This window comes from Diabrotica undecimpunctata, chromosome 5 (assembly GCF_040954645.1).
Source record: "Diabrotica undecimpunctata isolate CICGRU chromosome 5, icDiaUnde3, whole genome shotgun sequence".
Taxonomy (NCBI): domain Eukaryota; kingdom Metazoa; phylum Arthropoda; class Insecta; order Coleoptera; family Chrysomelidae; genus Diabrotica; species Diabrotica undecimpunctata.
The window spans coordinates 155,089,495-155,102,961 of record NC_092807.1 but is presented as its reverse complement, the minus strand read 5'-3'; the positions used below and the strand labels follow the sequence as shown (position 1 = coordinate 155,102,961).

General features: G+C 31.8%; 1 protein-coding gene across 1 annotated transcript in view; it reads left to right on the top strand.

The window, feature by feature from the left end:
- Window positions 1–13,467, top strand: part of LOC140442521 (uncharacterized) — a 132,813-nt gene that overhangs the window by 101,042 nt on the left and 18,304 nt on the right. The gene's annotated exons all lie outside the window — the stretch shown is intronic.

Below are 13,467 nucleotides of genomic sequence, written 5' to 3'. Positions count from 1 at the left end.
ATATTATAATGACTGGAAAGCTGGGTAAATTTCCTGCAGAACCTTCCTATCGTCCGATAAGCTTGTTACCCTTGGAGTCCAAGATATTTGAAACACTCCTGCTAAATAGAATAAGTAAAACTGTACCTCTCAAGAACATAATACCCAAACATTAGTTTGGTTTCCATCAAAAATATTCAACAATCCAACAGTGGCATAGAATAGTAAATAAAATCAAGAAAAGATTGGAAGAAAAGATTATGTGTACCTTAGTATTTCTCGATATTCAGCAGGCTTTTGAGTAAGTTTGGTACAACAGTTTGCTTAATAAATTAAAATCTTAACTGCCCAGCGAAATGTACCATATCCTGAAGTTCTATATTAACAAACGTTTGTTCTAAGTAAAAATCAATAACGAATTTCACAACCTATCCAATACTAACCAATACCAACCTATCCTACTAATCCAATCCGTAGTTCCTCAGGAAAGTGTCCTTGGTCTCTTCCTGTACCTAGTCTTTACTGCTAACATACCTACTACAGATGACGTCACAGTGGCGACTTTTGCCAATAATACAGCCGTTTTAGTTATTTACGTAAAATAACTTACACACGTTAGAGAATTGGTTGAAAAAATAAAAAATTAAAGTCAAAACAAAAAATTAGCCCCAATCACATTTACAACAAGAAATCGTACTTAAGCACAAGTTGTCTAAACAATGCCACTATTTCTACTAGAGGCGTTATGAAATATCTTGGGTTGCATTTGGACCAAAAGCTCACCTCAAACACAAAAATTTTGCAGACCTTCCAAACAAAAACTCTGCGTATGATAGCTAACGGCCCTAGGTATGTGAGCCATGTAACCATCCACAATGTCCTGGGAGTACCAACCTTCAAAGATGTCATATTACTTCAAGCCAACAATTAATTATCCGTGAATTATATCAGCCACCAATGGAGGAACGAAGACTGATAAGGACTTGGCCAGAAGACCTGGTTATATAGGTGAAAATGGAGAACTGCCGCTGGACGGTACCCAAGTCAAGTCAATATTGTCATCACACTTACTAATTAATCAATGTAGTGTTTATGAGTAAGTACGACAAAGTACGACATAAACAATTAATGAATGTCCTGAAATCAAAGAAGATTGACTACAACGACCTCAGGATTATATCAAATTTATACTATAAACAGCGAGCAACAGTACGTGTTAACGAACAGCTGTCAGAAGAAATTGAAATTAGATGTGGAGTAAGACAGGGATGCGTATTGTCGCTGATTCTTTTTAATGCCTACTCCGAAGAGGTCCTAAAAAAAGCTCTTGAGGGTAAAACAGCTGGAATAGAATTAGATATGCGGACGACACTGTGATCTTAGCCGAAAACATTGAAGATCTTCAGAGACTGGTGACCAGAATAGCAGAGTATGGAAAAGAGTATGGTGTAACAATGAATGTTAAAAAGACGAAATTTATGAGAATATCGAAAACTCAAAGAAATAACGAGAATCTTCTAATAAGCGGAACCAACGTCGAACAAGTGGACAAATATGCATACCTGGAAACAATGATTAACTCCACAAATGATTACAATCAGGAGATCAAAATAAGAATAGAAAAGGCTAGAGCAAATTTCAACAAAATGAGAAGAGTGCTATGTACCAGGGATTTAAAACTGGAACTAAGAGTTAGGTTGGCGAGGTGCTATGTTTTTTCGACTTTATTTTATGGAATGCAATCTTGGACCTTGAGTGCGACATCAATAAAAAAACTGGAATCATTTGAGCTTTGGGTGTACAGGAGAATTCTGAAAATATCATGGACAGAACACGTCACAAACAAAGAGGTTCTGGGAAGGATGAACAAAGAAATGGAAATTTTTAATACAACAAAAACAAGAAATTTAGAATATCTCGGACATATTACACGTGGAGAGAAATACACAAATACACCTTGCTCCAACTGATTATACAGGAAAAGGTCCAAGAAAAGAGAAGCATAGGGAGGCGTAGAATGTCATGGCTGCGCAACCTGAGAGAGTGGTACGGATGTACATCAAATGAACTTTTCAGAGCAGCCGTCTCAAAAGTCCGAATAGCTATGATGATTGCCGACCTCCGCCGCGGAAATGGCACTTGAAAAAGAAGAAGTGTTTATGAGTAGATTGTAAATATGCATTAAAAAAAATTTAACTGTAGACGCACGCCTTTTGTGTATATTACCTTTAAACTTGAAAGATCCTGCAATTCTCTTATATGTAATTTAAATCACTGATTTTAACATAAAAATATTTTATACCTATAATTAAGACAATGATTTAAAACATATATTTTCTTTGTTAAATTATATAAGAAATTGCAAATAAATGTCACCTGGCATTGAAAGTGCGCACCGGCAAAAGTATTTTTCGGTATATTTCTTGGAATATATATAAACATTTAAACAATGATAACAGTCTGTACAAAAAATCGTATATTTTTTAAATTCTAAGAAGTCATAATTTTTTTCAAAATTGGTTTTTCTTAGAATATAGGCGTATTTTTGTTTAGTAAGACTCGCGTAACCTTACCCAGAAGGTTACCCAAACTTTACTGTTTGTGTCTAGTAGATACAAAGTAGATTTTTCGTACATTCCACCACTTGAAAAACACATAAAACATCTAATACATTGATAGAAATATTTAGTGTCAAGTTACATATTACATAACAAAACAAAGATGAATGAAAACTAGTTGAACTGATGATCATTTTAACGATTTTTAATAACTAAACAAAAAAGTATTCGATGATTAGTATTACAGAATTCTAGTTATGTTTAAGCAATAAACTAAACAAAAAGTATTACTAAAATATGTACTAAGTATTTATAATTTGAAATTCATTTTAGAAATCTTAGGTCTACGTAATAAAATACACAAAATTGTTACAGAAAACCACATTTGTGATGAGGTATATAAAATAATGACGAACTTTATGTCGAGTAATCGTACTACTATAAGCGGCGAAACGATCGGAAGCTCGGCATTCATGTAGGGGTATATACGCGACGTGTTTGTTATTGCCAATTGTTAGATAGTGCTATCTGTTTCTTAGACTTTTACTTTTTGACTATTTCATTGTCACCATTTACTTAAACCATGCCGCAAAACTGGATCTTGTTTTATTTTTTACTATACAGTGTGTAAAAGCCAAATGGAATAAATTCATTATTTAGGTTACTGTACATATTTATAAAAAATCATGAAACACGTCAAATTTAAATTATAACTTGACATTCTTTAACGTGAAAATGCAACCCCTACCTTCAACCCCCTTAGAATGACAGGTACAACCCCCAATTTTTAAAATAGGAAGTATAGGCTTGTGATATATCGTTTGAAAGGTCTTTTCATTCTCCATTCAAAAATGTTGTCGCTTTTAAGTTTATTAAGATAAAATAAATTAAAATCATGTGGTTACCGAAATTCGCTAAAATATACTCAAAACTTATTTCCCGTTTAGGTCTTGATAATGAGAAAGTGAACAAAAACCATTTTTAGATGGTAACCATTAAAAAACTTTAAAGAATTTCCGTGGCAACGTTATTTTAACACGCATTAGTAAATTGTTGTATTTAAGTTGTCAGTATTTTAATTTAAGTAAAAAGTTCGTTTAATTCAATTCTGAAAAATAGTTAGATTAACGGAAATGCATAAAATAACAGTTTTACAAATGATTGGTTACGGAGATAACACCCGAACACAACAGGAAGTAACTCGCCTATTTTATGAGAAATTTCCTAATTTACCGCCTATATCCCAAGGAACAATAAGTAAAATAGAGAAGCAGTTTCGCGAGTTTGGTCATGTAAAGCAGATAAAAAAAGCAGCTGCCAATGAACTGAGTGATGAACTCAAATTAGATGTGTTGCTTGAGTTTCAGGAAAATCCACATACATCTAGTAGACAGGCATCCACTACATTCAATGCTAGCCATACATCGATAGTAAACATATTAAAAGAAAATAAATTGCATCCCTATAAGATGATACCTACTCAGGAGCTCATGGAAGACGATTTTGATAGGAGAACTTTTTTTTGTGAGCAAATGATGGACATGTTGGATAACAATATTATCCAATTAGAAGACGTTATGTTTTCTGATGAGTGTACTTTTTCACTTAACGGTCATACTAATCGGCAAAATTGCCGCTACTGTGCCACGGAAAATCCTCACTGGATGAGAGAAGAATACACTTAATACCCTCAAAAGGTTAATGTTTGGGCAGGGATTGTAGGAAACAATATCATTGGTCCCTTTTTCATTGAGGGCAACTTGAATAGCAACAATTATTTGGCACTACTTCGAAATGATGTCATTCCAACGTTGGCAAATTTATATCCTGATCCAGGAAACCCTCAAGTTCCAGCGAATACTATATGGTTTCAGCAGGATGGAGCACTATCACATTACCAACTTAATGTCCGGCAGTAACTCGAAGATCAGCATGGTTACTTATTTCCCAATCGGTGGATAGGGAGGCGAGGATCGATTGAATGGCCAGTGCGATCACCTGATCTTACAATATTAGATTTTTTTTTATGGGGATATGTGAAGAGCCATCTGTACAAAACTAAACCTTCTGATTTAAATTACTTAAAAGAACGAATAACGCTTGCGATTAGGTCGATAACGCCTGTTATGTTAAATAATGTTAGAAGACAGTTTTATTTGAGATTAGAATGTTGCCAAGACGTTCACGGTGAAAATTTTGAACATCTACTTCATTAACATTCATAGTTCTTTTTCGTGGTCTACATTTTATTACGTTTTGCATTTAATTTTAGTTTTTGATTGTATTGTAGCGAATTTCGGTAACCACATGATTTTAATTTATTTTATCTTAATTAATCTTAATAAACTTGAAAGCGACACAATTTTTGAATGGAGAATGAAACGACCTTTCAAACGATATATCACAAGCCGCCTTTACTTCCTATTTTAAAAATTGGGGTTGTACCTGTCATTCTAAGGGGGTTGAAGGTAGGAGTTGCATTTTCACTTTAAAGAATGTCAAGTTATAATTTAAATTTGACATGTTTCGGGATTTTTTATAAATATGTAGAGTAACCTAAATAATGAATTTATTCCATTTGGCTTTTACACACTGTATATCAGCGATATTAAATTTTAGTTACTTACACGAACACTATTTTTTTAAGGTGAAATAAACTAGTTATGGTATAATAAAATTTAAACCTATAATAATCTACTCACTTATCAGTTCATATTACACAAAACATAGTAAATATGCATGGATTGTTTGTACAGCTGGTTCCTAAAAAAACTGACTCTTAAAGAGTATTTTGTAGAATATTGAGTAGTATATTTTAAAGGATAAATACCTATTATTTACGTACTGTCACTGTCACTTTCACATCTTAAAATATGTCAAAAAATTTATTCTGTTGATGGTGACTATCTGCCGTAGCGAACCATTTTAACGTAAGCAGAACAACAGTTTTTAATATTAATTAATAGTAATAAAAGATGGAGAGAACAAGAAACTTTCGAAAAATATCTAAGGCTCATAAGGATCGTACGCTTTTGGAGAGATTGGAAGAGAAACTCTTTTGAAGATGCGAAAACTGCAAGAATTATCACAGTTTCCGGGAAGAAAGACAACAACAAAAAAATAAGCTCTTACGCCACAACAGAAGCAATCAAGTCATATATTTACTTTAAACCATCTGCTACAAAATCAAGATTTTTGGGACAGTCCAATATTTTCAGTTGAGAAAATTTTTCCAATAATAATAATAAAATTTCCAATAAATGTTTCAAATCTATTGACATTAGAAGATAATAGTATCTACAACATCATATATCAGTATGTAAAATCTACTAATATTACTTTGTAAACAGAAAAAAAATCAAATCAATAAATGAGTAATATTAAACAATAAAAAAAAATTATAAAAAGAAATTAACAATAAAAATAAAAGAAAAGTTATAATGTTATATAGACTTATATAAAAAAAACAATAAAAATGAAAATAAGTAACCAAAATATTTAGGCATGTACTAACACACTAAAATTATTGTATCCCAATTTAACATGTATAAAATATTAATATGTCTATAATGTAAACAATGGAAATGGATGATAGAACTATGAGAAAACATGACTGGCCTTTTGGCTTTGCCAGTGCCATTAACTTGGGAAAAAAAACTGCTGAGAACATTTTTCAGTCTTTCACAAAGGGCGAAATTGGGGTGTATATACCAGATAATAATATATTTAATACTCTATATGTTGTTAGAGATATCGAGCAGATGGTTATTTTAGCTCCAATGTATGGGGATGGATTTCATCTAGAGGAATGGAAATGGTATCTCGTATTTATGGCGGGTGTGTTTGGCAGACATATCTGGATATTTTAGAAAACATCATGTTTCCCAGTGTAGAACAGTTGTATCCAAAAAATAATTTTATATTCCAACAAGATAATTGTCCTGTTCACACTGCAAATATAATAAACCAGTAGCTTCAGAATTACAACATCGAAACGTTACTATGGACCAGCTACAGTTCAGATTTAAACCCAATTAAGAATGTGTGGGTGGGTTATTATAAAACGGTTGTATCGGCATAATTTTATACCTTAAAATGCTGAAGAGCTATGGCACGGTATACAACAGGTGTGGGAAGAGCTCTCTGAGGAAGATAATTTCATAGTTCCTTTCACGTAGATGGACCGAAGAGTAAAAGCTGTTATCAATGCTGATGGATATATTACAAAATATTAATTATATTTTTAAATACATAAATTTAGTATAGTTTTGTTCTTCCAGACCCCCGCTTTCTTTCGAGAATTTCTTGTTCCCTCGATTTTTTCGAGGGAACGAGAGTATTTCGTTACAATTTTTGCTTTAATATATTGTTAAGTCGTTTCTTTTATTCCTTACTAATAAAAAAAAATAATAACAATAACCCTGTTTTATGTAACGACTGTCATTGATGTACTCTATAAATTGCAGGAATTAAAAATAATCAAAATTTAGACCTCAATAATTATTAAAATTTATGAATTAACATAATGTAATTAATTGTTTGTTGTTTGTTTGTTATTTTTTTATTTGCCTGTCACCATAAATATAATATAATGTCATACCAATCAAATACACTACTCAAAATGATCAAATCTTACTAAGAGTCGTATCAGCTTTTTAACAACAAGCTGTATATAGTTAGAAAGTTGTTGTTGAAATTTGTACTCATATACATGTTTAATATGTGACTCAACAGTATATTCTGATCAATTATTATAAAATTTTATAATGCAATATATTTATGCTTTGATTATTTATATACTCAATTAAATGAGGATTAAATACTGCTTGAATAAAATTAAAATGGCTAATTTGGATAATTTTATTTGAGCAATTTGTTTAAATTCTACAACTCCAGAGGAATCACCGTAATAAATGAAGGTTATAAAAATAGATCTCTTACGTCCTATGCTGTCATCAAAGCAGTGTTCAAAAAATATCGATGGCGTCACGACAAAAAGGCATAAGCGCCAAAATTTATAAATTTATGTTTTGGTATCAAAATAAAATACATTTTACGTCCTATCGACTATTAAAATGACGCAGCTGTAAAAAATTCCAACTCGACTAAAACAAGCTTTGAATTTTCTAACCGCCAAACGAGTTTCTTAAAAGATGAGACACCGAAATCAGTAAGCGACAAGATCCGTAGTGGAAGGTGGTGCTTACGTCTTGGGTCTGAAAACGTGGTTATATCAATAACGTTAACAATAATTTGAAATATTAATATTTATTATTTTGTTAAGCGTTTAGTTAGATTATTTATCTTGAGAAATCATAATATACCATAAGAATGTACAATTTTACCGACTGTCGGTTAGGCCTTTTCAGAAAAAAATTTTTCGTTTATCTAACCGCCATTTGGCCATTTAAAATACACTATGACTTAGATTTGTCATAGAAAAGTTACTACTTAACCGACTTAAATAAGGTTTGAACCTAAATAAAATATATATTGACTTTGTTGTATAAACCCTATTCATTCTACAAATTCCCAATCGTCAACATAACCACGTGTAAGCCAAACAGGGTCGTACTGATGTACGACCTATGTATCATATGATTTTTAAAAATATTTACTTTTGAAACTGTTAGTGTAAGAATTTCTTGAAATTTAATCATTATATCACAATTAAACTAAACTCTAAAAAATAACACGACCAGTAAATAACTTAACAATAACTATAACATAAATATAACACAATATAGTTAACTTAAAAATCAACACGATACAATTTGAATTTAAAATGATGGCAAGTTAGGATCTGTAACATGAGAATATGTCTCGCTTACGGTAATAAATTAATTTTTATAGCCTCTTGACGAATGAGACGGCGAATATCAACACGTGCTCATGTTTACTGATGGGAATTTGGTAAACGAATATACTTTAGTTTTCTTTTTTTTTAATTTTAAGATTATATTTTGATATTAATATTATTTTAAAAAACTAACATTTGAATGGCGCTTACTTCTTTTTTTTAATGGTTTTTAGAATGGTTTCTCGGGGGCACAAAATAATGAATCTTGCATTGCAATCCATTTAAGAAGATCAGAAAAGCAATGTGCAGGAATCCAGCGGAAATAATAAAAACCATGGTTCATTTTTCACTGAAAATGAGGTCCTCAATGAAGCGCTAAAGCATGATATTCTTTTATAGCCTGTACTAAAAGACCATGAACAAGAACTCCAAATGCTTAGTTCTGTTCTAGATGATGATGCCATTGTGGATTTCAGTTTTCCTCAAGTCTAAATTTGAATATTGACAGCCGTTTATTTTCGAATATTGATGAAACTGCCGAAGAAGAGACTGATTTATTAACCTGTGATAAAAAGCTTGTACCTTACTCAGATAGTGATGATACTGATGATAGTAGTAATAATGCCGCAATAGTATTTAGTTCATTAGTTGATGATAAGATAGGTTGTAATGATTTTATATAACAAAAATTGTGTATTGTTTAATTTGTATTATTTTTACTTAATTGTTATGCTTTAAAATGAATAGATTTATTCTCCATTTTTGTTATAATTCCGTAAAATTAAAAGGCGTACAAGTTCCTAAGCGACATTTTTTGATCAAAATACTTTTTTCGAATTATGGTAACCGCCTTTCAAAAAGGCTTAAACACCACAGAACCTAACATTAAAGGCGTAAGCACCAAAATGTTAAATATCTCATGTTTATAATAATTGTTTTATAAATAACATATGGTAAGTCAGAATGCCTCAGTTCGATAATAATAAAATGCCAAAAAAATGTAAAAAAAGAAATATTAAGCGATATTAAACGTTTTTTGTGTCTCCTGAAAAAAACTGTCAATGGCGCTGCCTTTCTGTCGTGACACTGTCGATTATATTAAAAAAAAATATGAAACTGGTTTTTGTCGGAAAAATAGGTAAAATATCAACAAAAAGATCAATTCTGGATAATAAATAGCATTCATCACCCCTCGTATTTATAATTTTTACACTTTAATAAATCTGTATCCTTAGGGTTTTGCAAAAGTGTAAACATTTAAAAAAATTGTTCTGGTAAAATTTGCGAAAATGTGATTTATAGTCCAGTCGTCAGAGAGTTGCCCCTAAAAGTCATACGAACAACCTTAATTTTGCATAGAATATTAATTTTGGGCATCAAAATAATGTAAAAAAGTTTACCACTTTTACCCACAGGTTTCCTCCTAAAACACCCTCGTAAGGGGGTAAAAACGCTAAAAATTAAATTTACCAAGAATCTGTACGCCGACGCTGTAGAAAAAATGTTTCAAATAAAGAACATAGCTAAGATAATTTTAAATGAAAAAAGTGGGGTAATTAAGGGTAAACCTTAGTAAATGCTAGGTAGTCACTTTACCAACTTCCACGCAGAACTTATGCTAGAGAGCTGTTTATTGTAGAAACTAATAAAGAGGAACTACAAAGACAAATCTATAAAAAACATATATGATAGCCAGGAGGTATTAAGGGTGCAGTGGTTAAATTTTCTCTAGTCTTTAAATTCAACATTTTGGTGACCATTGTAGAGATCTGTTAAGATAAAAGATTGGTTTTCTTATATAACAATCTCTGCGTAGTACGAATGCATCTGTCCTTCTTTAAGCCAAGTACCTAACAGATTGTTCAAGTATGTTTGCTTTTAGAAAACATCGAACGTTAGTATCTTATATTTCCAAAACCAAGAAATGTAGTCATCTTACTTTCAAGCGAGCATGCTAGCGATCAAGTGGCTGGTGAAGAACAATCCTATAAACCCGAGATAATTCTACATTACAACAAAACGAAAGGAGCCGTCGATGCAACCGATAAGTTAGCTAAAGAATGGTACAAAGAAAAACAAACCGTTGGTCGATGGCTTAATTCTCTCATTTTATTGATGTCGCAGGTATTGATTCCTATAAATTATGACTACTAAAATATCCTGATTGGAAAACGCACAATATAGATAAGCGCAAAATGTATATTTTGGCACTGGACAAGGAACTTTAAAGGAATATGTTTTCAGACGTTATAACAATAAGTACATCGAAAAGAATAAAAAGTCTCATACGACAGATGTATTTCCAGAACTTTTGAATATTACTGAGCCCAGAGTAGAACAATCAATCAATACAAGGGGGCGGTGCCATGTGTGTTGTAAAAGCAAAGACAGAAAAACTAGTAACCTATGTGTAAAATGTAACAATTTTGTATGCATAGGACAAAATCAGAGATAATTTGTGTACATTGTACAAATAGTATGTAGTTGTTATTTAGTCTGTTAGGGTTAGCAGTATTGTTACTATAACAATAATGTATTACTGGTACAGCTTTTTTTTCGTATAAGCATAGTTCACCCATTTAAGAACGGGGTCCGTTCAGATCCCGGCCCGTCTTTTGTGTAATATTTTAAGGCCCGTTTGGATTGTTTTCTTAACTTAAAATTTGACTATTTTAATTTAAGTCTCAGGTTACGACTCATTGGCGCCCTTTATTTTACAGTTCCTAGAACACAGTATTTCTTGTTTCCCTTTCGATTCTGAGCGAGAATTCCTTTGGAAAGTTTTTGTGACGAGACCGAGGAACACGTTCTGTGTAATTGCCTAGGATTGGATGGAATAAGGCTCAATACATTTAAGCATTCTCAACTCGAGTCCTACGTCTTTGCAGAATTCTTCTTCTCATTGCGCCGTCTCCTTTCGAAGGTTGGCGATCCAAATGGCAATTGTAGTTTTGGAAACTGCTGCGCGAAAGATCTCTGCGGATGCGCGGTCGAACCATCTCCTCAGGTCTTTCAGCCACGAGTTCTGGCGTCTTTCTACTTAACTTTTGCCCTGTACTTTTCCTTCCAGTATAACTTGAAGTAATTCATATCTTTCGCCTCTCAGCACATGACCCAAGTATTGCATTTTCCTCTCTTTGATTATTCTTAGTAATTCTTTTTGTTTACACATGCGACGAAGTACCTCAACATCAGTAACTCTTTGTACCCATGGAATCCTCAACATTCGTCTGTATATATACATCTCAAAGGCATTCTCAAAGGCATCTATTCTTTTTTCTATTTTAGAGTCCATTGTCCAACTTTCACAGCCATACAGTAAGACAGAAAAAACGTAACATCTGATCATTCGGACTCTAAGCTATAGACTAAGGTCTGATCTTGTAAAAAATGTTTTAATGCTCATGAACGTTTTTCTTGCTTGTTCGATTCTTGATAGGGTTTCTTTTTTTGGATTAGTAGAATAGTGTCGCCTAATTTCACAATAGATTTAATTAAAAAGACGAACCTAAACAGATAACGGCCTAACCTAGCCGCCCAAGGTCTTTCAATCTAAATTAATATAAGAGAATTACTCTTTTTGGAATGGTGGATAGTTTCTCGGCTCTTCAACTTATAGAACGCAGGATTTGTCCAAATTTTAGTCATGTGAGTTTTATATTTATATGTGATATGTGAGCAGCTTTCGTTTGGTAGTAATTTTTTTTAACTTGTCTATATGTTTACAAGAGTAAATGCATTATTTGAGTTTTGAGAAACCGGTCGTTTTTATTTATAGATGCTGAGTTGGGTAAATTTCGCTGCTATACGGTTACCAGTCTGTATGTCTCACTTAAGTTATATTTTAACAAGGAGTTCCTAATGACAACTTTTTGTCTTATGTTATAAAATTATTGACAATAACCATGTAAACCTATTTTCTTGCATATCGTTAATTGTCATGGACAGAGCTGACTTGTGCTTTCGAGGAAATCGATTTTATTTTATTTTACTTGTACCTCCAAAAATAATTTTATTGATAAGTAATACTCTTACTATATTATGTATGCAATGTGGTATTTCTGTTCTTTATATTTAAAACACAAACAGAACATAATAACGGTATTACATTTTCGTTTCGATACGGGCAGCGGCAAGGCGCTGATACATATTTAGAGACCTCATTAGGTCTTATCAGCGCGGTATATGCCACTGCTCTTTGAATTCGGTTTCGCCGGGTAGGAAATCATATGATTTCTCTTGTTATAAACTGAACAATTTACCGTTAAATAAAGAAAGCCTGATGCTAATATGAGTACAGAGTCATTTTCTAGTAAGTTTTTATATAAATATTTGGATTCTGTGGGCTATTTTGGTTTATAATTTTTTTTTATTTTCAGTGTGAATTTAATAATTAAATTACAAAAATGACTTTATACAAACGCATTAACATTTTTATTATGTTGTTATTACAAAGATTTAAAATTCTTATCTATATTATGATGCGATTTTTTTATTTTATGTTGAATTATAAATATTCGCCTAACTTATGTTATAGTTTTTTTTATATAATTTAACGATAAAAATACGCAAAGAAACATATTTGTTATCATAACCAGTTGAAAACAGAAAACCAAAAAAATCGGATTATAGAGAATGAAAGGGAAAAGAAAAATAAATCAAACTTTATAAAACGTAATTCAAAAATTAAAACATAAGCAACAAAATACAAAAGATTATGTCGTTGTTGTTTTAGTTACAGTAAAAGATAGATATCGGAGACAAAAATTACTAGACGTAGAGGAACATTACTTAAGTTTCATGATGTTGTGACAATACAAGGAATCTAGAAGCCTATCGAACGTTTCGAGCGTTTGAAGTGAGACTTAACCGGAGGTGAGAGATTTTTATTTCAATCTGGCGGCATAGGCGCACCATATATAAAAGCGACTACAATTGTAAAGAGTTAATCGATAAAATAAATTTGCGCTAAGTATAAATTTAATAAATTAATTGTGTTTTTAGTGTTAGTGAAAATTTATATGTTCATCTTTAATATAAATATATAACGATGATACAAATACAAAATTTATAAAATAATAAAAAATAGACCCAAAAGAAGCTCTAAATGAAGCAGCTACTATTCTGAAT